Raw genomic sequence first — 27,366 nt, forward strand, 5'->3', positions numbered from 1 at the left:
ACTTCGGCAAACCACAAGGCATATCTAAAGAAATGAACATCCCTTTTTAGACAGTCCCAAACTTTCCTCTTTGACTTCAATTACTTCTCTATAAACTGGAAGTCTTATGCTACCATAAATATGTATAAAGATTCCAGGACTTCGTTAATGACAGCTTCTTAGACCTACTTGCCAAGTCCTCAATGAGGTGATAAAAAATACTGGGCCTGCTTCTCACATCCTAGCCCCCTTTTGCTTAGCACCCATAGTTACCAAATCACTGGTCAAATCTGACTGCCATGCAGTAACACCTATTTTAAGTGTAAAGCCCCAGTTACTCCAAAACATCTCAGTCTTCAGATACTAGTCTAAGACAAATCTACACCAACTAACTGATCACATGATAAAATAAAACTTTCTACTCACCACAATGTCCGCACACACATGCAGACCTATTGGTCCACCTCCAGCTTGCACTGACCCTCATAAGGCATAAATACAGTGCCAAATCTAAGAGCAAACAATTTGATGGAACTGCAGTATGAACAAATTATATACAATAATAGGAAGAACCTCATAGCCTGTAAAAATTAACACCCCACCACCTAAAGAATAACTTAAAAGTTTTAACAAAGAACATAGAAACAAAATCAAATCCTTAAAAGGCAAGTATGAACTGAGATTTATTATCCATGTTAAGGACAATCACATAGCCTTCTCTCCACTATCGCTACCTAATTATCCACACGCTGCATTATTATGGCTATACCATCCTCTAGTCACCTCTGAGCAAGTCATAAATGCTTTTTCAAGGATACGGACACTAGCTATGTGGGCTTGGATAATGTGCCAGGCTGGATTTTTGTCAGGTTGCCTGCCTGATTTGTTATTAAGTTTATTCAGTCATGGTCTGTCAACTGAATTCATGCCAGAGGTATGGAGAACTGCTGTAATCATCCCATTTCACAAAGGGAGACCCACTAATCATCCAGGAAACTATAGACTCATTTGTCTCACTAGGCTTATCTGTAAGGTGAAGGAGCATGACATTAGTGAAGATTTAGACTGTCTTCAAAGCTAGACCCAGTTTGGGTTTGTTAAAGGTAGTTTCTGCCTCCTAAACCTGATGGAAAGGAGCAATTGCTCTTGGGAGAATCAGGTACTTAACTATCCAGACTCATTGTTGGTTCAGTGGCAGTCATATCTGCACAGAATGCAGGGTTCTGGGTTAAATCCCTAGACAACAGTCAGAGCTCCTAGTTCTGCTATTATGGGAAGTCTTCAGGACTTTTGTGGAAGCTTAAGGATATTGTTTGTATAAGACCAAAACTGAGATTTTAACTCATATATTATACACCTTCACAATGGACATGGGAAATGCTTATATTTATTTTGTAGAGAAATGTTCTTATTTATTTGGGTATTAGATTACAATGGTCCATCAGGAAATGGTGCTAGTGAATTTTAGCATAGCAATCTTAATAATAATTTAGTATACTGGCTGATGGAAGTTATTAATATTACAGCAGAGTAAAGGATCCTGGTGATATTCATGTCACTTTTCTCCATTTGTTATGTCTGATTTTATCTTTGGTCTCTGCTATCACCTCCAGGCAGACACTTCAAAACTGTCAGAAGAAGTTCCTTAAGTATGTTCAGTAGCTACAGAATTCGAGGCTAGGGTCAGATCTTCACTCAAGATTCACAACATTAGAAAGCTTAAGCATCCTGAATTTGCAGGTTTATGTCTAGGGACTGAAATTACAAACTTAAGTGTTATAGCTAATGTCTTCATACCAGAAAATCCAGAAGAAAGATGTTCATTTTGATGATTCATGTGCTATAGGTTGAACTGAATGCACTAGCAGGTGCTGACACTTAAGGTAAGCTGGGTATCAACCAGCGAGTCAGGTGCTGCTAACTGTCATACACTGTCAAACGCCACTAGCAGTCATACATTGTCAAACAATTCTAGCAGTCTTACATTGTCAATCTTTTCAGCTAACTCCAGAAGTTTTGGAAGCTGTATATACAGAGCTGGCTTGTGTTCTTGAATCTTGGCCCAAGAGATATTACAAAACATGTTTTTTTTCATAGGTTCATAGGTTCATAGGTTGGTACTAGGCTATCAGCCCTAGGGCCTATACAAGCCTATCCATAACAATTCCCTGGCTATTTCTTCCCACATTATTTACTTTCCTGGACCCCTGTCTAGCAGGGTGACTGACGTGATCCCTGGGGTGAATTTCCTTTCTCCCATCCAATCGTCAAGGTTCCTCTTGAATAGGTCCAAAGAGGCACTCTGCTTGACATGTATGGGCAATCTATTCCAGAGTCTGGGGAGTCTCTGGGTCAGGAACCTATCCCTCCAGCATGTTTTGTTTATTGTGATGACAAGGTTTAGATCCCTGGAGCGTGTAGCTCTGAGGGATTGGGATTTCTTTAAGTGTAGCATGTCCAACAGCTCTGGGTTTGACATGGCCTTGTATGTTAAGCAGAGATCGCCTCTGAGTAGACGATATGCGACAGAGTATAGCTGGAGTTTTTTAAGGCGGTCAGCATAATAGGGCATCTGCTTTAGGCCTGTGATTCTTTTAGTGAGGTATTTCTGAGGCCTTTACAGTTGTTGCAGATGTCTTGAGAGGTACATACCAAATGGGGCGTTGTATTCTATAATGGGTCTAATGAGGGATGAGTACAGTGGGACAATGACCTCCTTTTTTCTGGATGAAAAGCCCTTCATGATGAGGTGTGCCACATAGAAGGATTTCCTGACTGTTGTGGCGATGTGGTTATCGAAGGTGAGACCACTGTCCACCTGTGTCCCTAAGTCTCTTATCACACTTTCTGTGTTTAGTGTACTGCCACCTATATGGTAATTCATGGATACATGTTTTTTTCCCAAAGGGGATAACAATAAATTTCTTGGCATTGAGCTTGAGCCCATGGCTCTGGCACCAAGCATCTGTTTCTGTAAGGCCCTTTTGTAGAGTATCCACATCATTTGGGGATTCAATAATGGCTCCCAGTTTGCAGTCATCTGCAAACTTTGTTAGCCAGAGTCCCTTAGTGTTGACCTGTACTTCAGAGAAGTAGATGCCAAACAACAGCGGCCCCAGGACTGAACCCTGAGGTACTCCACTTGTCACTTGTCTGCAGCTGGATTTGGAGTCGGCTACTTTTACAGTGTGGGTTCTATCAGTAAGCCATTTAGCAACCCATTGGGTGACATAGGGATTAATGCCCAACTTAGTAAGTTTATCTATGATTCCAGAGTGGGGGATGGTGTCAAAGGCCTTGGCAAGGTCTAGATAGGCTGTGCGGACCACCTTACCCTTGTCCATGGCTCTGGAGACTGATTCAAAGAAGTCAATCAGGTTCAGGAGACAAGATTGGCCCTTCACAAACCCAAACTGGGAGGGGTCCAGTGTTTGAAGGTTGCCAATGTCTTTGTTTATAAGTTCCATGATAATACGCTCCATGGCCTTGCAGATAAGGCTTGTCAGACTGATGGTACGGTAGTTTCCAGGATCCAAGGTGGATCCCCCCTTGTGGATTGGGATAACTGTAGCTCTGCGCCACTCAGTGGGCATGAAACCTGAGGTGAGGCTATGATTAAACATGACACTTAGGTGAGGTGCCAGTTCATATTGTAGTTCATGTAGTACACAGCCCGGGATGTCATCTGGTCCCATGGATGCTGTATTCTTGGCTTTAGAGAGTGCGTTTTGTACCTGTGTGGCCATTATTACTGGAATCTGGCAATCTTCCGGTATTGAGATGGGCCATTTAGGGGGTGAGAGGGGGGTGAAGTTGGCACTGAATCGATATGCCAGGATATTGGCAATATCCTTCAGATCAGTATATTTAATGCCATTCTGTTTTAGCTCAGAGCAGATCTGAGCATTGCCATTTAGATTCTTGACATAGTTATAGAATGCTTTGTGGTTGTCTTTGGAATCTTTGGCAATTTTATTTTCGTAACTAGCTTTGGAGGATTTTATGAGGCATCTCAGTTTCTTACTGAGGCTAGTAAGGGAGTTTTTTGCATCCTGGGATTTTCCTCTTTTCTGCAAAAGTTTCTTCCTTTTGTTGTAAAGTTTGTTTATGGCAGGGGACCACCAGATTGGCTTCCTTTTTGGATGAGAGCATTTTGGTTCTATTTGGGATGGCACGATTCATGCATGAGTGGATGTGCTCGTACAGTGCCTTAGTGTAGGATTCAACAGTTGAACTTTCAGTTCCCGTCTGCATGGGTGTCATGAAGTTTGTCACTTCTGACTTGAGTAGCATGAAGTTGGCTTTGGAGAAGTTTTTTATGGTGGTTTCTTTACTGGGGGGGTGGGGGTGGGATGTGGATGTTAAGGGTAATTAGCTTATGGTCAGACCTGACTAACGAGGGGGTGACCATAGGTATGGAGCATTGATTTCCCATGTTGGTTATGACCAGGTCTAAGATATTGGAGCCCCTGGTGGGACTATGGATTAGTTGATCCGGGGCATTGGAATTTATGAATTCCAAGAACCGTTGCGCAAAGGTGTTGGGACATGAGTAGTTTTCCCAGTTAATGGCAGGGTAGTTAAAATCACCCAGTATTAGGGTGTTTGGTTCTATCTTAATATTTTCCAGTATGTTTAGAAAGGTGTAGTGAGAATCTTGGGGTATGGTGGGGGATCTGTAGCAAGCTACAATTTGGATTGCAGTCTTACCTAGTGTTAGTTGCACTTGGAGAATTTCAGACACATTGTGGTGGCCAACTAGCCTGGTGGTGTGAATATCCTTGGTGAATATTGACACTCCTCCACCTTTAGTGTTTCGGTCCTGGTTTGGTGGCCGAAATGTGTGGTAAGAGTTGTAGCCTGGTATTGCAGGGGTGCTCTCTGGAGCCTTGAACCAGGTCTCAGTTACTGCACAGATATCGATGTTCTCCATTTTTAGGAGTGCCTCGAGAGAGTGCATTTTGAGGTTTAGACTTCTAGCATTGAGTAGCATTACCTTCAGATTTTGCCTGGGCCACATGATCCAAGAGCTCTTCCATGTCTCTTTTCATGTAGTCCAGGGAGGTACGTCTCAAGTCATTCACTCCAACATGGACAATGACAGAGTCATATTTGTACTTGCTGTGGAGTGACTTGAGTGCATGCGTTATGTGGCGGATCCTGGCACCCGACAGGCAGCTGACTGTAATTTTCTCCTTATTCAACCTGGTGAGAGGGACATCAGTGTGCCGGACTATAGAGTCACCTATGACTAAAGTGTTAGGTACATTGTCTTGCCTTAGGGGCTGTTGCTGAGTGGCACACTGGTGTTGTGAACTATGTGACACATTGGTTGTGATTGGTGTTTGTTTGCCTTTCAGCTTCAGAGGTCTTTGTTACTTGGGCAGGTTACAGTTAAGGGCCTCTGCATATGTGGATTTAGTGTTGCTATATGTGGGTGTTGGTGGTGCTGGTTTAGAAGGGCTATGTGTTGCTTGAGGTGTAGTGTGGGTGTTAACCTTCTCCTCTTGGCTGTTTAGCGCAATCTTGGGTGGAGAGAGCTTTGCTTCCATTTTGGCTATGTAAGTGCATCTCTCACAGGTTGTAGTGTTGGGTGGTAGGAGGAGAGGGTTGTCTGTGTACATGAAGCAATTGCTGCATTGCCCCAGTATGCCCAGATTCACCAGGTGGACAGGAGAAATCACTGGAAGCTGACTCTTGGACATGCCTGGTTTAGGGCTTTTTTTTTTCTTTGTAAAGTATAGGAGCTGTTTCCTTAGCAAGGTACTTTGCAATTATAGGCTGTTTAGTGCCTACTATTAATTTCTCCTTGTTAACAAGGAGAGTTCAGTGTTTGTATGAGTTTAAGGCTTCCTAGTGCTTTCCAGCAGGTATTAGAGAAAGTGCTAGTCACAGGGATGCTTAAAGGTAAGATTGAAAAGAATGCACTCTGCAGTTTGCACTAGAGAAGTTAGATGTGAAAGTAGGTAACTTGAGTTTTACCTGTTTAAAAAGTTAAGGTTTAGTGGAGAGTTACTATTTTAAAAACAGCAAGATGGATTGAAAGGGGTGGTCACTTTTGTATTTTGGTACTATGAAATACTGTAGGATGGCCAATAAATTTAAATAATTGAAGGGGTGGGATTTCAAAAATGATGATTTTGTGATTACTCACATAAGCCAGTGAAAGTAGAGAGAAATGAGATATATGGTCAGATTAACATAAGAGGCGGGCAACTAGAAAGACAGTGGTATTTAACAAGACAACTATGACTGGGTGGGAGGGCAGGAAAAAAAAAATTCTGCCTGACTCAGAAGAGAGAGAGAGAACTGTGGTCTCTTTTGAAGTTTTAATATGCTGTTAAAGCAGAATGCAGGTAAAACACAAGGTAAAGAAAACAAACTACAGTATTCAAAATATAGAAAGGCAATACAGTAATACAAAAAATAAAAGCAAACTAACCTTTCCTTCACAGCAAAGTGTAGCAGAGTCTGGATGAGCCTTTCTGGTAAAGCTCTGAAATGTTTTAGTTTACTCCTTAAATAGAAATTTTAGTTCCTAGCTCTACCCCCTCTGTTAACAAGTGATTAACCTTAAGTGACCTCTTCTGTCTTATGAATGAGTCCTTAATTAATCAGTTCTTATTTCTGCCTGACTCAGAACAGAGAGAGCTGTGGTCTCTTTTGAAGTTTTAATATGCTGTTAAAACAGAATGCAAGCAAAACACAAGGTAAAGAAAACAAACTACAGTATTCAAAATATAGAAAGGCAATACAGTAATACAAAAAATAAAAGCAAACTAACCTTTCCTTCACAGAAAAGTGTAGCAGAGTCTGGATGAGACTTTCTGGTAGGATGGATTACAGTCATTTAGAACCATTAAAACAGAGGGTATCCTTCAATATAACATAATATAAAGAGGGCCAACGAGGTGCTCTGTTTGACATAAAGTGGGAGTTTGTTCTGAAGGTGTGGTATCCTCTAGTAGACAAATCTGTCACTCAAGCAGGTTCTATTAATGTCACATACCAGGCTAAGGTGTTTAGAGGAGTAACCCGTGTACAATTTGACTTATGGAAATGCAGCATTTCCAATAAAGCAGGGTCAGAGATTGCCTTGTATGCAAGGCATAGATTCCCTCTGAGTAGTCTGTATGAAACAGAATAAAGTGACAGTGATTTCAGATGATCCACATAGGACTGATGCTGAAGACCTAGAATTCTCATTGTGATGAACCTTTGTGGTCTCTCCAATTGCTGCAGGTGCTTGGAAAGGTACATACCAAAAGAGATGTTGTATTCAGTTATTGGCCTGATGAGTAAAGAGTACAGGGAGGTTATAACTTCTTTTTTTCTGGAGGCAATGCCCTTACTTATGAGATGAACAATACAGAATGCCCTTCTTACCACTGTGGAGACATGATGGTCAAAGGTGAGGTTGCTGTCAACCTGAGTGCCCAGGTCTCTCACCATTGAGTGCATACTTAAGGTATTGCTATTGATGTGGTAGTTAGCAGGAACATCACCTTTACCAAAAGGGATGATAACAGATTTTTTTTTGCATTGAGTTTAAGGCCATGACTTTGGTACCAATCATTTGTTTGTGTAACACCCACTTGTAGGAGATACTATGATCACTACCATTTTGCAATCATCAGCAAACTTTGTCAGCCACAAACCTTTAGTTTTTGCTTGTACTTCAGAGAAATAGATTCCAAACAGTAGAGGTCCCAGGTCTGATCCCTGTTGAACAACACTTGCTACAGGTCTGCTGTTGGAGGTGGATTCCCCTATTTTGACTATATGAGCTCTATCAGTGAGCCAGTTAGCGACTCATCTAATGATACAAGAGTTGATAGCTAGCTGGGTGAGTTTGTTAATGATGCCTGAGTGGGGGATAGTGTCAAATGCTTTGGCTAAGTCTAGGTAGGCTGTATACACAGATTTCCCCTCATCCAGGGCTTTGGTGACTTTCTTGAAGAAGTCCACCAGGTTTAACAGGCATGATCTCCCTTTGACAAATCCAAACTGAGTAGGGTCAAGTGTTTGGAAATTACCTTTATCTTTGTTGATAAGTTCCATAACGATTCACTCCATAGCCTTGTTGATAAGGTTAGTCAGGCTAATAGGTCTATAGTTCCCAGGTTAAGTGGAAGCACCCTCTTTCTGCAAGGGAATAACGGTGGCCATTTTTCATTTAGCTGGGATGAAGCAGTGCATCGACTATGACTGAAAAGAATATCCAGTGGTATTGCTAATTCTAGTTGGAGCCCAGGTATGACATAGCCCGGGATGTTATTAGGTCCCATAGATGCTGGGTTCCTGGCCTTCAAGAGGTCATTAATGACCTGCTCTGTAGAGATACAAGGTAGAGACAGATGGCAGGGATGTCATGGGGTACATGTGGTGGAGACAGGGAAGTAAAGTTTTCACAGAACCTATTGGCCAACAGGTTTGCTATGTCCACAGGCTCAGTATATGTTGCATCACTAGCTACCAGTTCGGCACAAATCTGAGCCTTTCATTTTAGGTTACAGATGTAACTTAAGAATGCCTTATGGTTGTCTTTAGTTAAGGAAGCTAATTTGGATTCATAGTTTGTTTTGGAGAACTTCACAAAAAGTTTTATTCGCTTGTTTAAGCTGATGAGGAAGCGTTTCCAGTTTTGGGCTTGCTCTCTCTTACTCTTAGATAGTAATTTCTTCCTCTTATTGTTAAGCCTGTTAATGTCAGTTGTCCACCAGGCAGGTTTACTCTTCCTTGAGGAGCTTGTTTTGGTCCTATCAGGTACGGCCGAGTCAATGCAGTCATACATGTGTTGGTATAAAGCATTGGTGTAGAGCTCGGCATAGTTGCCAGTTCTATTTGAGGGGGAAGGTGCAGAGAAGCTATTTATACCATCCCATAAGAGGTTATAATCTGCTTTGGAGATGTTTTTTAGTTTAGTTGCTGCTGGGGGGGGGGGGGCAGGTGAGATAGCTACTTCAAATGAAACTGATTTGTGGTCAGATTTCACCAAGAAAGACCTCACAGTGGGGGTGTTACAGTGGTCTCCCATACTGGTAAGCACCAGATCCAGGATGTTGGCACACATTGTGGGGTGTCACCCAGCTGGTCTAGGGCACTGGAGTTAACAAAGTCAAGGTACCTTTGGGCAAGTGAGTTTGAACACAAATAATTTGCCCAGTCAATGGATGGGTAGGTAAAGTCACCCAAAATCATGGTGTTCCAATGCATCTTGATAGACTCAAGTAGATCTAAATAGGCAAAGTGGGTGTCCTGATTCATGGAGGGCACCCTGTACCTGGCAATGACTTGAATAGGTGTCCTACCAACAGCAAATTCCACCGGAAGTATCTCCAGGGAATCATGCTGTTTGACCAATCTGGAGGTATATTTATCTTTAATGAAAATTGATACACTGCCTCCTTTAGTTTTCATGACTTCAGTTTGTGGTCTGAACATGTTGAAAGAGGTATAACCTGGTATGGCTGGGTGCTCTCCACAGCTTTGAACCAGGTCTCCATGACTGCACAAATGTCTGCATCTTCCAAGGTGAGGATTGCTTCCAGTGAGTGCAGTTTTGTGTTAAGACTCCTAGCGTTTAGCAGCATAACCTTGAGGTAGGTTTTAGATTAAGTTTTTGCATCAGGAATTTTGTCCATGAGAAATTGCCTAAAAAAGGCACTATGGGGGTGGCAAGAGCTATAGCCAGTAGCCGAAATCCCAGTAGTGACAGATGAAGACCATCTCTAGCAAAGCAGTGAGGTCTGTCGATCATGTCATCCCAGGCTGTCAGATACTGGATCCCCTTAGAGTGACACCAGAAACTAAGCCAATTATTGAAGTCAGTCATTTTCTGTTTGTATTGAGGCATCATCCTAGGTGAAGGTAAAATGCTGCTTAAGGCTAGGGACATACCTGCCTGAGACACATAGTCTGAGAACTCAGTCATGTCTCTCTTTATATAACCCAAAGAGATATGTCTCAAGTCATTCACTCTATCATGGACTATGATGGAGTCATAACAGTACCTGTCATTGAGAGATTTGAGTGCATGTGTGATATGGTGTATCCTGGCACCTAACAGACAGCTGACTGTGAACTTTTCCCTATCCAGCCTAGTGAGAGGGACATCTGTGTGTCTTATGATGGAATCACCTATGACTACTATGTTTGGTTTAGTGGTTTGCCTTAAGAGCTTGATGGGTGAGACACCAGTACATGAGCTATTATGTGTATTGGGTTCTGCAGAAGAAGTATTATGTATAGCATGCTTGTGTTTGGGAGTCTCTGGAGTTTAAGTATGTTTCTGGTGAGAACCTTCACATATGTAGGTATGTGTGATGTGGGTTTAGGTGGAGTAGGATGTGAGGTGAGTATGCTGACAACCCTCTCATTGTCATATGTACTAACTGGTGTGTGAGAGTGCATGGATTCAAATTTCTTAATATAGTTGCATCTCTCATATGTTGTTAGGAACATGCCCCCTATCTATCCCCAATCATGGTGTCCCACAACCTTTTGTCTCCATCATGTCCTGTATGTCTGCGAATGCTTCCTAATCTACCCTATCTACCTGACCCTGTCATTCCTAAGCACCTTATTCAACATTTATCTCCCCCCCAAAAAAAATGTGCACCTGTTTCACAAAAAAAAATGCCTTCTACATATTTGTCCACTTTGCCTATGTGTCAGCTTTACACAGTTGATTTGGTCCAATTGGTCATACTACATTATTCTGTAATTTTCAATCATCACTTCTGTGGTGAATCTGCAAAGTTGTTAAAACTGTGTATTCAGTTCAACATTTATATTGTGAAGAAATAGATAGCTATTCTTTGTCTCCCACAACCCTCCTGCAAATTCTTGTGTTCTTTCCACTGTGTCCTACCCTCTGTTTGCCACATCCATTTTCACCACTGTTCTATCCATTCTGTTTTCACGTTTAATTTGGTCAAAAGATAAATTTGCACAGAACACAAATGGCCACAAATGGCCCATAGAAAAGCCATTACTTTATGTCCTCAGCATTTGTGCCGAATATGCCACAGCTCAGCAATATTTAGTGGCAATGAATGCTGTTTAACTTCTAATTACAAAAGCTGAAGACTTCTATTTAATCAGCAGTGCTCTGGTTGCTTTTGGGCAGAAGTGCTTAACTCTGCTGGGCTATACAAATACAGATGATAGGCAGACTAAAGGCACTACTCTGATACAGTGTATAGCAGATCTTAGACTGATGGATGTATTAAAGCCAAATGGCATGTTGAGATAATTTACCTTGTTTGCAGCCTGATGTTTTCAAATAGTGTCATGGGTTCAATTATGGCTATACATCAATGTATTACATCATGACAGTTCATATTCCTATCATCTATTTAATGGTAAATGTCTGTATTTCTCTCCATATATAACATTTCCTTGACATAACATTGAAATCATGCAGCAAGACATCATTTAAAAAAAAATATTACAGCCCAAACAGGGACCCAGTTAGGTATTCATGTTTATGGTACTCTCCCACCCCTTATTTTTACCTTCCACATGCACGTTATTCTACAGAGTAGATCTGTATTCTACAGATTAATAATGATTTAATAATTAAGACTAAAACACTATACAGGTGTCCCTAGATGTCCCACAAAACATACTGTTGCTATTCCTGTTTGTATCTGTCTGTATCTCTCTCTGTTCACCCTTTCTGCTTCAGTAAGATGTCACTGTGCTTCAATACTGTTCTTTTAATGTTGTGAAGTAAATAGTCCATTGTGGCATGCTTACATGTGTAGAAAGCTTTTTGAATAGTTTCAATGGTTCTAATTCAGCCATTAGCTAAGTGTTACCGAGCACTTTTGGTACACTAAGTTAGGTGTACCTGTTGGCTACATATTGTTATGACCCGCCATTATCCTTCTTCTGTCATAAACTAATTTGTCCTGGCCTCCTTGTCGCACTGTCAATGTACAGTATCTTCTCCCATCCCTATCATTAATCTTCCACGTTTGCATTTGTACAATGTCTGGCACCTGGCAACAACTACAACTAAGGCTAAATAAAAGTACACAGCTTATGGTGATGTCTTGAGATTTTCTTGCCTTCATCCATATTACTCTGTTGTACTTTGCATCAATATTCTTAGCTATGTTTAGTCAGTTTAACATACATTTCAATAATCTGAAGAGATAGATATACAGATTACAGTTGTCAATAGGATAATGAAGATAAATACAAACATTCATGTTTGCTGAAATGTGTTGTCTCATGTTAACTATCAGAAGTATGACTTCCCAATCTAAGTTAAACACATCGAGATATGATTACAAATGCACTAACACTTTGCCATCAGCAGTGAAATTCAGCTTAGCATTGCTGCACCCAAAGAGTACAATCAAAAAAGAGAAACAAATAATTATAGTTGTGTGTTGAACAAAGTTTGTATGTCTGCATTACTTTTGTCAACAGGTGATCTTGATTACAGAATGATGTTGACTCACATAATTCATTCATTTAAAGTATGTCTGCTCTGCAGTGTTTACACTTGCACTGTGTTACCTGCTTGGACAACTTATTTTCACAGAATCCATCACTATCATTCTGCAGTGCATGATGTGTATGTTTGTCTTGCCAATGCTCATAATGTAAACATGCGACATTACAAGTGTGCAATCATCCCAACAACAAGTCACAGGAATGTATGATTGATAATCCACCAGTGTACAACAGTCAATGTGTATGTCATCCCATAATGTAGGACATGTCAATGTCCCTCACAGTAACACAATGTACGCTAAGGACAGTATATACATATTAGTATAGAAGTATGTCATTACATGTGTCAATAATAATGATGTTACATTGTCCTGTGCACACGTATGCATTTGTTGCACAACTTGCAATGAACAGTACCATCTCTTCCAAAGAGTAGAGTTTGCAATTCCTCTAATCCCCTATTTTACACTGGTAATGTCAGTCTTCTCCTGTAGTGCTTGCACCTAATACAGTGCTCTCTAGATTGTGGAACTTGATAAGTAAGTAGTCTGGTATCCAACATGTAAGATTTATATGTGCATGTGTGACAGACTGTGTTTAACTCCTCATGCTGTATCCACCTCCCCTGAGAAGAATACATATGCAACTCTTCTCACAGCTCACTTACCTAATTTTACTGAAACCTTCTTTTGAAACACAATGATGAAGTCATCCTGACAAAACTGTTCTCTCTTTCCCTTTAAAAGTCAGACTTGTTCAGTGGTGCTTGCAACTAGTAAAGGGCTCTCTAAACTGTGTAAGCTAGATAGGTAAAAGGTTTGATGTCCAGCATGGACGACTTGTGTGTGTGTATGTATATCTTGATATATATGTATTCATATATATATATATATATATATATATATATATATATATATGTATATATATATATATATATATATATATATATATATATATGTATATATATATATATATATATATATATATATATATATATATATATATATATATATATACATATATTTACATATGTGTGTGTGTAAGACTGTGTGTAATACTTGGTGCTGTATCCACTTCACATGTGATGATTATATTTAATTGTTCACACTGCTCCCTTATCCCACTTTTGGATGAAATATCCTTTATGAAACACACTGATGAGGTCATCCTAACAAAAGTGCATTCTCTTGTCTTAAGTGTCAGACCTTTCTTGAGACAATTGAGACTATTAAAGTACTTCTGGCTTGCATAACTAGATAGGTATGAGGTTTAATACCCAACATGGAAGACATGTGTGTGTGTGTGTGTATGTGTGTGAGACTGTGTGAAGCTTCCCCTGAGAGATTGCATTTAATTTTTTACATTGCTCCCTTATCCCATTTTTGGATGGAATATCCTCGGAAACAAAGTGATAAGGCCATTCTGACAAAACTATGCTCTATCCCCTTAAAAGTCCAAATTCTTCTGGGGTGTTTCCAACTAATGCAGTGTTCCTTCAATCGTGTAACTAAATAAGTAGAGAGTTGGATGCCCAACATTGAAGACTTGTGTGTGTGTGTGTGTGTGTGTGTGTGTGTGTATGTGTGTGTGTGTGTGTGTGTGTGTGTGTGTGTGTGTGTGCATGTCTGTGTGACTGTGTAAAATTTTGTGTTTTGTCCACTTCCCCCACTTCCCCTGAGAAGATTATATTTAATTATTCACACTTATTCACACTACTCCCTTATTCCACTTTTGGATAAAAGATCCTCTGTGAAACACAATGATGAGTTCATCCTGTCAAAAGTGCACTGCTCTCTTTAAGAGTCTGACTTCTGAGGGTTGTGTGACTAATTACAATGCTCTCTAGATTGTGTAGCTAAATAGGTAGAAATCTCAATGTTCAACATGAGAAGTTTGTGTATGTGTATATGTGTGTGTTATTCCAGTTTTTACAAAAGCATCCTCTGTGAAACAGGACATACCGTGGCACTATGGGTAGCATTGGTGCCTCCCAGCAAGAGATTCTGCTGTTTGATTCTCAGCTTGTGCACCTTCTGTGTGGAGTCTGCATGTCCTCCTTGTGTTTGCATGGGTTTCCTCCCACATTCCAAAGACATACAGTAGGTGGACTGGGCACTCTAAATTGATCATGGCTGTGACTGTGCATGTGAGTGTGTGGTATGGGTGAATAGCCACAGCAGGGCTAGCCACCTGGCAGTGTGAAACTTGGCTCTAGATAATTGTCAATGTTGAAGTGAAACCTCAACCTCATGTACAAAAAGTAGAAAAAAGGGGTTATAGATGGATGGATCATCTGTGAAGCACACTGATGACATCATCCTGACAAAAGTGCACTCTCTACCTTTAAGAGGCAGACTATTTATGTGGTGTCTGCAACTAATGCAGTGCTTTCTGGATTGTGTAACTAGAGAGACACGAATTTTGATGCCCAACGTGGAAAAATTGTATATGTTTGTGTCTTTGTGTGAGGCTGTAACAGTTTGTACTGTATCCACTTCCCCTGAGGAGATTATATTTAACTCTTCTGACAATGCCGTTATCCCAATTTTTATGGAAACTTCCTGTATCAAACACAATAATGAGGTTACCCTGACAAAAGTGCACTGTCTACCTTTACTGCTCAGACTTCTCCTGGGGTGATTGTAAGTAAAACAATGCTTTCTAAATTGCATAACTAGATAGATAGGAGGTGCAATGCTCAATATGGAAGATGTCTGTGTGTGTTTGAGTGGGTATGTTTACAGTCAAGTGAGCATGAGCTCAATCAATGTCTAATCTGGATAGATGTTTTAAAATGCTATATGACTCCACCATCCACTAAGCCAACCTTTCACATCCAACTTCTTTGCAACACAATGGTGTAGTTATGCAAACAGTTTATACCCTATTGAGTGCAATTTTCTAGACATTAATTAAATAAAACATTGCATTTTTAAGCCATACTCTGCCCAGAAATGTGTGCATGAATGCTTCCAATAGTAGTGTCATATATTGAAAAAAAATTCCATTTAATGTTTTTAGAGGCAAAGTGATGCAAACATTTAAGTGTGTTGGTGGAGAATGTTACCATTTTTCAAATGGCAGATGGTTAGTGGGGCAGCAATAAGAGCACATAATTACAAAATTATATTCTCTGTCTGCAGCCCTGGTACAACACACTGATGAGGTCATACATTCACAAGTGAACTTCTGCTATTTAAATGTCAGACTTCTCCTGTGGTGCTTGCTTACACTATTCTCCAGGATGTGTAAATCAATAGCTAGGATGCTGAAATACAGCAGTGCTTAACTTGTACAAGTGTGACTGCAAATAAATAAATTCAGAATTGGCTTACACACCCATTTGCAGTGGCAACTTTTCTATATCCACGTGCCTGTAAAACTAATTTTATCAGATACTTCTCCTTGGCAATACACTGCTGATGTCAGCCCTTTATAGATGCTGTATGTCTCAGTTGTACTGATTATTCTCTTGTGGTGCTGAATGCTGGTAATGTGCTGTGTAGATGGTGTACATGGATAGCTAGGTTTCCATTACTGCTTCAATAGCATTACTGTGATTACTGTCATACACATTTGGCCACTTCACAACCACCTTTATGTATACGTTTAACTATGAGATTGAATTACAGTGTCACTATGTGACACTTGCAAATTCTAGTATCAACAGGGAAAATAATTGTTTGCCACACAATGATTACATGAGGATCCAGTTCCTGTTAGCCTGGGATGACATAGTGGATAGACCAGGCTGCTTTGCCAGAGATGGTCTTCACCTGGCACCTCTGGACTTCTGGTTGCTGGCTAAGGCACTTGCCTCCCCCATAATGCCTCTTTTGGGCAAGGCCACAACAACAAAATTCTTGATGTGAAAATATCAAACACAAAGAAACTAAGGGTCTTGCTGCTAAATGCTAGGAGTTTAAATCAGAAACTGCACTCTCTGGAAGCACTCCTATCCCTGGAAGATGTTGACATCTGTGCAGTCACAGAACTCTGGCTCAAGGCCATAGAAAGTACACCAGCCTTGCAAGGCTACAATGCCTTCAACACTTTTAGACTGAAAATTGAAGGTGTGAGAACCAAAGGAGATGGAGTATCTATCTTCATTAAAGATAATTACACTTCTAGACTGGTTAGACAAGAAAACTCTATGGAGCTACTCCAAGTCAACATTACCATGGTAAGACCCCCTTCAAGTCATCATCAGTTGCAGGTCCCTTTCCATGAACCAAGATGCCCACCCAGACATTCTTAGAAAGAGGATACCTACCCCATAAAATTGATGAGGCCTGGGAGACAGTCATCCAAGAGAGGTCCAGCAAGTTCAGCGCAATCGTTAAACATTGTCTGCAGTTAGTTTAACAGAGTGTATGAAGATACAAAGACTTCTAATAGCCCAGTAACAAACATCAACAGTAACATGGTGCTGCATTTTACTAGTGATTCTAAAGAAATTAGAGGGGCACTTAACAAAAATTGGTCAATATTGCATTGTGACAACCACCTAAAATTGATTTTTAGTCAACCCCCTACTTTTACTTTTAAAAATTACTTCAACATCAAAAGGATTTTAGAAAATCCAAAAAGACCATTATTACAGGATTTCCATGAACTATTAAATGTGTTTTTTGTCACCATTGTCGATACATTGATGCCAGCATTGATGTTTTTATTTAATTTAATTAACAGCAGTACTACAGATGACCGATTTAAATGTGTATCAGTCTGGGTGGTTTATATGGCATGGCATGGGCCATGTATCACTTTTTATGTTGGCAAAACCAACAATGCTCTAAACAAAAGAATATATCAGCACGTTTACAGCACTGAGAAAAAAGACAACAACAGCGTATTAGCTAGACATGCGCTAATGTCCTGTAACTTTGTCAAATTTAATTTCTGTGTGTTGGAACAGGCGGGGTGTGATGTTTTATCGGGTGACTGGAAAATCACCTATTATACCATGAAATGATGTGGCAGTTAAAATTAAATGCCACTAGGCCACCAGGACTTAATGATTCCATTTTGATTGTTAGTGAATTGAAAAACAGAGCAGCAAGATTGTAAAAAACCTTTTTCTGGAGTATGACTGTTTTATTGTTTGTTTTTATTGGTCAACTTTTCTTTTTCCAGCACAAGATTAGTCTTTGTAGTTTTAGTAATTCATTGGACAACTTTTGAAGGTGTGTATTTTACATAATTATTCAAGAGGCATGGAGTTTGGCTTTCGATTTTTATTGGATGTTTTTGTAAGATACATGATTGGAAGCTGTTCATGTTCTTCATTTTACTATTGGATAAAATTCAAGGGGGGGGGGTGCATCTGTGCTTATGTGTTTTATTTTACTGTTTGAAAAGTACAAGTTATTCAATAGTTCTGAGAATGTCAGTAGATGATGAAAGCACTTAACTGTAGTTTTTAATGTTGGTAATAAAGATCCTCAAGAAATAACAAACCATCCTGGTGTACCTCTACCATTAATAAATTATACAATAAGCAAAATAAGCTGCTCTCTAAAAATGCAAAAGTGAGATCCCAGAACTGGTAGAGCACCTTCCTCAGCCTAAACAAGCAAATAAGACAACTCATAAAATCTTTAAAGAGCAACTATGAGAAAAATTTAGCAACCATAGCGAAGGATAACCACAAGGCTTTCTTCAGCTACACCTGCAACCTAAAAGGTAGGACTCAGATGTGTGCGGAACTAATTGTTTATGGCATCACACACACTCTGACCATGTAGAAATTACAGACCTGCTAACAGACAGGTTTGTGAAGCTTTCACCCCCCCATATATTCCAAGTATGCCACAAACTGTGTCTTCATCATCTCCTCCTCCCTGCATCTCCAAAGAGCAAGACATCAATGCTCTCTCCAAGGCTAATAAAGCATCCTCCATGGAACCAAATGGCATTCTGAGCTGAGTTCTTAATGCCCTAAAACAAGAGCTAGCTACTCCATTAGGCATTCTATTTAACTACAGCCTGAGTACTGTTTTTTGTACCCACTGAATGGAAAACAGTGACTGGTATCCCCCTCCACAAGGGCAGCTCAGCAACATATCTGGGTTACTATAGACCCATAAGTTTAACCAGCTTCATCTGTAAGGCGATGGAATGAATCATCATGGATTTCATAAATAAGAATATAGGTGATCTCCAAATCTTGGATCCATCCCAGTTCATTTTTGTCAAGGGCAGGTCATGCCTGCTAAACCTGGTGGACTTCTTCAAGAATGTGCCCAGAGCCATAGACAAGGGCAAAGTCATGCACACAGCCTATCTTGACTTGGCCAAGGCCTTCAACACTATCCCACATTCGGGCATCATTGACAAACTAACTCAGTTGAATATCAACCCCTATGTTGTCGGGTAGGTTGCAAACTGGCTCACAGATTGACAACACTCAGTCAAAGTGGGAGATTTTACCTCTACCAACACACATTTCATCCATGGGGTCCCACAAGGGTCAGTGCTGGGCCCCATCTTGTTTGGCTTATACTTCTTAGAAGTCCAGGCCAAAACAGAGGGGCTGTGGCTAACCAAGGTTGTGGATGACTGCAAATTAGGTGCTATCATTGAATCTCCTAGTGATGTCAGAGTACTTTAAAGGGCTTACACAGACTAATGACTGACACCAAAGCCATGGTCTTAAACTAAGTGCTAAAAAATGCATCACCATTCCCTTCGGTAAAAACAGTATCCCTACTGATTATAAAATAAACAATAATACCCTAAGTACCAATTCAGCAGTGAGAGACCTGGAAACACCAAGTTGACTTAGTTGACTGTGACTTCAACTTTGACCACCATCTGTCTACTGTGGTGAGGAAGGCATTCTGCGTCATGCACCTGATTAGCAAAAGCATTTCCTCAAGATCAAAAGAGGTTTTAACTCCCCTGTACTCTTCCCTCATCAGGCCTATCATTGAATATAATGCTCCCTGCAGACACCTGCAGCAACTTGAGAGACCTCAGGGATTTCTAACTAAGAAAATTCAGGGTCTCCAGCACATCTTATATGGACAAACTGAAGTCACTGTCACAGTACTAAATAGCATATAGGCTACTCAGAAGCAACTTGTGTCTGATTTACAAGGCTATTGCTGACCCAAATCTAATGGAAACACTGCACATCCATAAGTCAAATGAGACTAGAGTCACCTGTTCCTGGGACCTCATTCTAACCTGCAATAAAAACGACCTGCTGGAGAAACAGATACATCTCTCAGAGGTTGCCACTTCTCTGGAAAAGACTTCCAATCCATATCAAGCACAGCACCTCCATGACCCTGTTTAAGCACAACCTGGATGATTTGATAGGGAACCATAAATTTCTGCCAGGGATTGCCCCAGCTTATCTTCTGAACAAGGGTTGTCCTTGCTAGAAAAACCTTGGGCATTAATGATATCTTTCATCAAGTATTATATTCAGATTTAACAGCTATGCTTGTAAAGACCCTCAGGTCAATAACCTAGTAACATCCTATGAATGCTAACATACCTGCAGTGTCTCACATTTGGAGTCTGCATTCTCCTGTATTTTGTGACTTTGATACTGTGCTTTGTACATTGTGTAACAACATATGTAGGATGCTGGAGGCCGGCTATGAGCATGTCTTTCTCCCCGGTACTGTATATACTATTCTTCAAAGACATATATATGTTGTGCGACTGTACAGTGTTATTCTGCACTTGACCATTTTGTAGCATAAACATCCAGCTAATAAAGTGTTGATGTCATCCATTTAACTTTGCACTGTCTCAGTTGTACCTCAACATGCTGTGTTATGCTTGCGATTTTGGCGCAAATGTTTAGCTTGTGATCTTGGCCATTTAGTTCAGATCCAGCCATTACTACTCAGACCGCATTATGTCAATCCTATTGTGACTGTAAATGTCGCTAACACTGTTGTCAAGCACATTTGCATTGGACACATAGATGGTGATAATTTGTCAAATAGAAATGCTTTTGTTCACAGTAATTATGAAATCACATTTTCATTACATGACATATGTAGGAAGTGTTATTCTCTGACATGAGGGAATGAGATGACATGCTGTCTGTCGTTGACTTAGCACAGCAATAGCAAAACACACAGATCCCTTGCAACAATAACATGTTGTAACGCCTTCATATGATGTATCTCAGAATTGCAGTAACACCTGTATCGAGGTGTATTCATCCTGTACAATATAATGTATCTTCTGTTGTCAAAAGCTCATGTGTTCAACATCCACATTCAGTGCCTGTTAGAATAGTTGGGCCTTATACTGTAACGCATGGATGGTATCCACCACAGTTAGTATAACATGTCCATTTACAGTAGGAGAGGCCTCCACCATCCCTTTTATCTCCAAAACCATTTTTCACACATACATCTGATGTAATATGTTAGTATACTTGGAATGTCATAACAGTGTTAAGATTTCTACTCTGGTGCTTGTGGTTCATCCACTTCATCAGTCAGAAGAGTCACATTGCTTGTTGTTCAACTCCTAAAAGTGGCAGCATTATTTGAATCTACTGACATTACAAAAACACTGTTGTATGTAGTTATTGTAATCCATTGTTATATTGAACAATGATATATAATGATAGGTTGTGATTGTATAGCAGTGTTATATTTATTTGAGTATGTCATGCTGTGAGCATTCCTGTAGCACATACATTGAGTACTGCCTTGTAGAGTATACCTATGCAAATAGACTGTTTCAATTTTGAGACAGTGTGTGTCCTACTTGATGGAAACAGTTTCCTTGTCAAAGAAGCAATCATATTTTAATGCTCACTGTTGTGTGGACAGTAACGTGCAGCTCCTTTCCATCATTCTGAATAGATCCAATTGTTCATATTATATTCATAAATAATGGCTTAATGCACACCTTCAGTTCAGTTATTTGTGACAGTCTCCATTGTTTTCTGATGTGGAATATGCAGTCAGTACTGAGGTCTGGAGAAAGTCTTGTACAATAGTCAGGGATTTGAATCTGGTAACATCTGTCTATTAGACAACAGTGGCTTACACACAGACAATATTTATGGCACACTCAGAGGGACAACTTTTTCAGGCCATTTCATACAAGACAGGTTATCCATACACCTTATGATAGGAATGTGCTGTCAGCTCTTCATGGGTGCAATTTATAACTTAACCAATATGCATATTTCTGTGGCGACCATAATTGTTATGCATCTCTCTGATATCTGTCCTGGCATGTTTTCAGAAATGACTTGATATGAATGTCTCATATCTCATTCATTGCTCTCATGCAGTACTTGTTCACTAAATATTTATGTTCTACATTACTTGCCTTCATCTAGACATGTCATTAATATTGCAATTGTGTGCTTCACAGTATACAGCTTAATGGCAGATGAGTGATTCTATAAACATTTCTTACTGTATAGCATGCTGACAGACCATCAGAAAATGTGAGTGGTCCTTTCACACAATGCTTTCTGTGATGTTACTGCTGTGACAGTGCTGTTAAGTTGCTGTTCCCTGTAATTCCATTTGAGCATGCCCAGTACTACAATGTCAGAGATGTTTGCAAATCAGCAATGGCAGAACTGGACTCATGACATATTATCTGCTCTGGCTTGTCATTTGTCACTTATGTGCGTTGTGTGATATTAAGTTAACATTTACCATTTACATAACTATACAACACTTGCTTGCCTATTACATTCTCTTAGGTGAGAATCTCCTTTCCTATAAGTGCCACTGTCATTTACTTGCAAAAACATGTCCATTTCTGCTGTACCAGGCATTACAGCTGTTAAGGTCCTTTTGTTCTTGTGTATACATGCTAAGGTGGGGAATACAGCAGCGGTGTCAGCTTGCATACTTAAATTCGATGTATATGCATCTCGTATGCAATAATTGCAGTCTATGCAATTATCCCATAAAATATGTTATGGCCTTTGTTAACTATCTTAACTCAGCACTTAACATATATTTCACATGTTCACTACCTTTTGTTACACTGTAGCTTCATGTCCCTGTCACATCCTTTGTTAGCATGTCCATTTTTATTTATGTGGGATTGTCAATGACATTAATTATCATTACATTAATATCGCAGGAATTATGTAAGAAAGGATTCTGATACACTTTTGTCTCATTTACCTGCAGGATACAGATACACTTCAAACATTTTCCTTCTTCAACATTAACTATTCATTAAAAGACAGATTATTGTATCAGTTCCCCCATTTCACTTCCCCTCCTTCTGCATTCTTTCTGTGTACTTGCCTTTCATATATATGGGTTACAGTTTATGCTCATATGTGAGCATTGCCTATATGCAAGCTGTTTTGTTTGCATTCGGTACTTGTGCTTGCAAACACCTTCCCGTGGCCATGAACACTATTGCTGGGCATAAAAAGACACTTGCAGGTTTGTAGTCACAATGAATAACATGCATATTTGATTAGTGCTGCTGCTCATCTCACTAGCATGCTTACATTGTGTAGACATAGCACATTGCTTAAACGCTTGTTAATGAATCCCAGGTATTGTCTGTGAGCAAGCATCTTCCTTTTGAACCAAGTGTTGGGGGAACTTTGACTTCTACACTCCCTGTGTCAGTATTCTTGCCATGACTCCCCACTACTTAAGGGTTGGAAAATGAACCTCTATATTGCAAATCTGAATCACAGGACTCCATGTCATACAGTTTAAAGACTCAAATGAAAGTATAATTCCCCTTCATAGTCCTAAAATCATGCCTGTCACTTATGCTTAAAGACACTTCATACTTTACTCCCTTTATTTAGAACACATGCCATTAATTCTCACAAAGGTTGTGATGTGGCATCTCATAATATTTTGTTACAGCTCAGCTCAGTGTGTCACAAGTAATATATCATCATGTATTGCAAATAAAGATGTTAGTCAATGTGTGTGTGTGTGTGTGTGTGTGTGTGTGTGTGTGTGTGTGTGTGTGTGTGTGTGTGTGTGTGTGTGTGTGTGTGTATGTACACATGCGCACATGTGAGTGTGAGTATGCGAGAGAAGAGACTGCATCATTTATTGTATGTAAGCAATAATGAAGCATTATTTTGCTATAGTCATGTATTAACCATTTAACTAATAAATTGTTGAATTTATAATAGTTACTACTTTGCTACATCCTAAAGTCACTTTGCTCACTAAACTAATCATAATAACAATATGAATGCCAAGTGTAGTCGGAAACATCTACCATTAATTCAATACTCTAACGGACACAACTAGGGAAAATATGGTCGACAGATATATGTTATTCTTGACAAGATTATTGTTGCACATCTTTACAGGGTAATGGTTCTAGCATACCCTTATACCCTTCAGTGTTAAAATAGTGGAAATCAGTGAGATGAATAAGATTCATGTTGATAGACTAATGTCCTTTATAGCAACAGCCTCTTTAATGAACCCAAATGAATGAAACTCCAGGCAATATTCATAAGCATTGTGCACCATTGAGCACAGTTTGTATGCCAAAGTTTAGGGTAACAAAACCTGTACTGATTTAGAAAAGTCATGACTCAATGGGATAAAACATTTTACACTATCTTAACTCATTCTGAAGGCACTGCATTCCATGCTCAGACTAAATATGCAAATAAGCTGCCTCTTGAATATGCACCTTTAACTTTTATAGAATGGATGCAGTTTATTCCAGGAGCAGTGTGTGTGTGTGTGTGTGTGTGTGTGTGTGTGTGTGTGTGTGTGTGTGTGTGTGTGTGTGTGTGTGCGTGTGGGGGGTGTATGTGTGTGTGTGTGAGGGTTTGTGTGTGTGAGTCAGCATGGATGCATGAGCTTGTTCACGTGTGTCATGTATGTGTGGTGTGTGTGTGTGTGTGTGTGTGTGTGTGTGTGTGTGTGTGTGTGTGTGTGTGTGTGTGTGTGTGTGTGTGTGTGTGTGTGTGTGTGTGTGTGTGCAAGTATGCGTTTGTGAGTTTGTGCGCATGTGAGTGTGAGTGTGTGTTGGGAGCTTTTTTTACAACCAGGATGCATAATCTGATAGGGTAAACTCTAGCATGGTGCAATCTGACAGCACAGTGTTCGATTAGATACATGGTAATTTGCTGCTAATGAGGTGTTTCTCTGTCTAGCTTTACCTTGCCTCCATTCAGAGTTAGTGTAATAACTGTCTGCACATTGCTTTCCAGTTAATAATGGATGTGATAGTCTTACTGAATCCTAGGGATATTGGTTAAAATAGATTATTCAGAGGTCTCTAGCTTAATTTTGAAACAAAAGTGTAGTATGAGTAAACATGTAAACATTGTCTGTTTTCAGCTTAGTAATTTTGCCTTTGTAAACACATGCAAAGAAAATGTGGATGCCAAATGGTTTCTGATGTGAGATATTGTATGCCATCTTGAGTACAATCGGTTAGTGGGTTTAGAGGTATCGAAAGTTCAGATGTTTTTTTTTTTATTTTAAGATAAAGTCTTACACTCTGCAGATACATTTGTCCCTAGACCCTTTAGTTAGCTTAAGGTAAAAAGGAAGGGGCTGAGGTGCGGGGAATGTATGTAGTGTATTTTAATCAGTGGCTCACCATAGGTAGCTAGTTGGGTCAGGTTGTTAGAAGTCATGGGAAAGGGAGCAGAGGGAGAGGGAAGCTTATTATATACGATTTAAGCATAGGGGATGTCATCTTTGGCAATACAGTTTAAATTTCTCAGGCTCATAGTGTCCAAGGAGATTGCCATGGTTCCTGGAGTTCATGGGCCCCAAGTATTTTGGCAGTGGTTAAAGGTAAGTGCAGTTTAGTGAATGGAGCAGGGTTATTTTTCTACTTCATAGGCATTACTAGGTTATTTGTTTTTGCAGTTAATTGCTTGATGTGGTAATAGGGTGATTTGGTTGCAGTTTAGGTTAATGATGAACTGCTCATAGGGAGGTTGTTTCAAAGAAAATAACAAATGGAGCAAATGATGTTAATAGGTAGGTTATGTCTTAATTTGAGCAAAGCAGTTACTAGAGAGGATGTTAGTGTGGCAGAGCTGGGGTGTGAGGAAGCATTATAGGGCTGGGTGGTATTAGTGCTTTTCAGGGATAATTGTAGCTGTTTAAAGACAGAGGATAGCTTTGTTGTGAACAATGGTAATGTTATGCTATTTGGCATGACAGTATACAGTAGTTGTGGCATGCTGTAGTTGATATATCATGTCTCATGGTGGTGATTGAAAGGGCACTGATGGTGGAGTCATGTTAGCATGACACGTGATGTAGCATAGCTGCTGAGTGTCACAGAGGTACCTAGTTAAGCATATTAATGTTTTCATGTTAAAAATGATATATGGCCAGGTGAGTGCAGGACAGATATCACCTTACTGGAGCTGATGACAATTTTGGCTACAGTGGTGGCTTGACAAGCAGATTTTCCAAACAAGAAGATGGTGTTCCACTCAGATAGTGTGGCTGTGGTTCAAGGTTTGGTAAGAACAACATCAAGGTTGGGGTTGTTGCAAGAGTTGTTAAGGAAAATTGTGTTGCACTGTTAGAATATTAACCTTTCCTTTTCAGCTAAGCACATTTTGGGTCATTGTAAAGTTTTGGATGACACTTTATCTCATTTTCAGCTTCACAAATTTTGTTGGTTTGTGCCTGGAGCTCAGGTGAGTCCAACAGTTGTGCCCAAGATAATATGGCAGATGGATAGACTTGTCAAGGGGGTTGATGCAACAGCCCAGGTCTAAGCAAAGCAGGCATGTTTATGGTAATGCTCTTCTGGCATTTAAGAATTTTGTTTTGGGTTTTCTACTTGGAGAAAGGCAGTGGACTGTTCAAATGGTAACTAGGTATTTAGTTGGTAGGTGGAGAGAAGGGGACACGGAACTATGAAGGAACATTTTGTGGCCTTAAGAACTGCAGCAAAACTGTCAGGGAGGTTAAAGATGTCAGAAAGAATTGCCTTATCTTCAGGATTTTTAAAGGAATAGAGAGGGTATGGCCTTAGTTGGCAGAAAGTAGGCTTCCATTAGTTAGGCGCATGTGGACCTTATTGCTGAAAGGTTTGCATAGGGTTGCCTGCTCTTATTTTGATTATGTGTTGTAAGATACATTATCATTTTTTACGTACACGGAAGTGTTTCAAGTATGTGAGTATTACACCAGTGGGTGTGTTGGTGTGGGTAAGAAGAATAAAGATGGATCAGGTAAGTAAAGGCAGACAAGTGGCACTGTTAAGGAATGGGCATGGGTGACAAACTGGCGAGATGTTTGCCGCATAGATTCTGCATTAAGAGTGCTTTGAAAGTACAGGGTATAAACAAGGATAATCATGCCACTCATTTGTTCATGAAGTTTACGGCTCCAGATTTGGCAGATGAATGCGGTTTAGTAGAAGTAATAAAGATGGCAATCTAGAGCATTCTTGTAATGCATTAGATAAGAAAGGAGGATGTTGTGATTGAAATGATGAAGTTAATTCTTGTTTTCTTTGGTAGGTAAGAAGCAAATTTCCTGGTACAACACTGTTTTTTTTTATTTTATTGGGAAGCTCGAAGAGCAGAGGTGAGATCACTATGTGTAAACTTAGGTTTAAATCAATGGCTTTTGGATGTGAAGTAGGGTGATCAAAGAGGTATGAGATGGTCCCAGTTAATCATAGTAATGGAGGAGTTAAGCAGTCAGCATGGCAGTCTATATGTTGCAGCAATGCATTTGGGGGAAATGATATAGGAGTCATACTGAAGAGGAAGCTACTCTCCTCAATTATAGAGGATCAACTATGGGTCCAGCAAAGATTTCCTGGAGCTATTCTGATTTGGACAGCACTAATTCCTAGATTAGTGTGGAAGGTAACTGCTAAGTTTAGGCTCTGGAGACTAGTCAAAAATGTATTAATCACAGAGTAGGTCAGGGAAATGGGACACTGGTGTTTGTTGTCCAATAACACTGAAATTTC

The sequence above is a fragment of the Protopterus annectens genome, chromosome 1.part0 (genome assembly GCF_019279795.1).
Source record: "Protopterus annectens isolate FY-2018-M chromosome 1.part0, PAN1.0, whole genome shotgun sequence".
Classification (NCBI taxonomy): Eukaryota; Metazoa; Chordata; order Ceratodontiformes; family Protopteridae; genus Protopterus; species Protopterus annectens.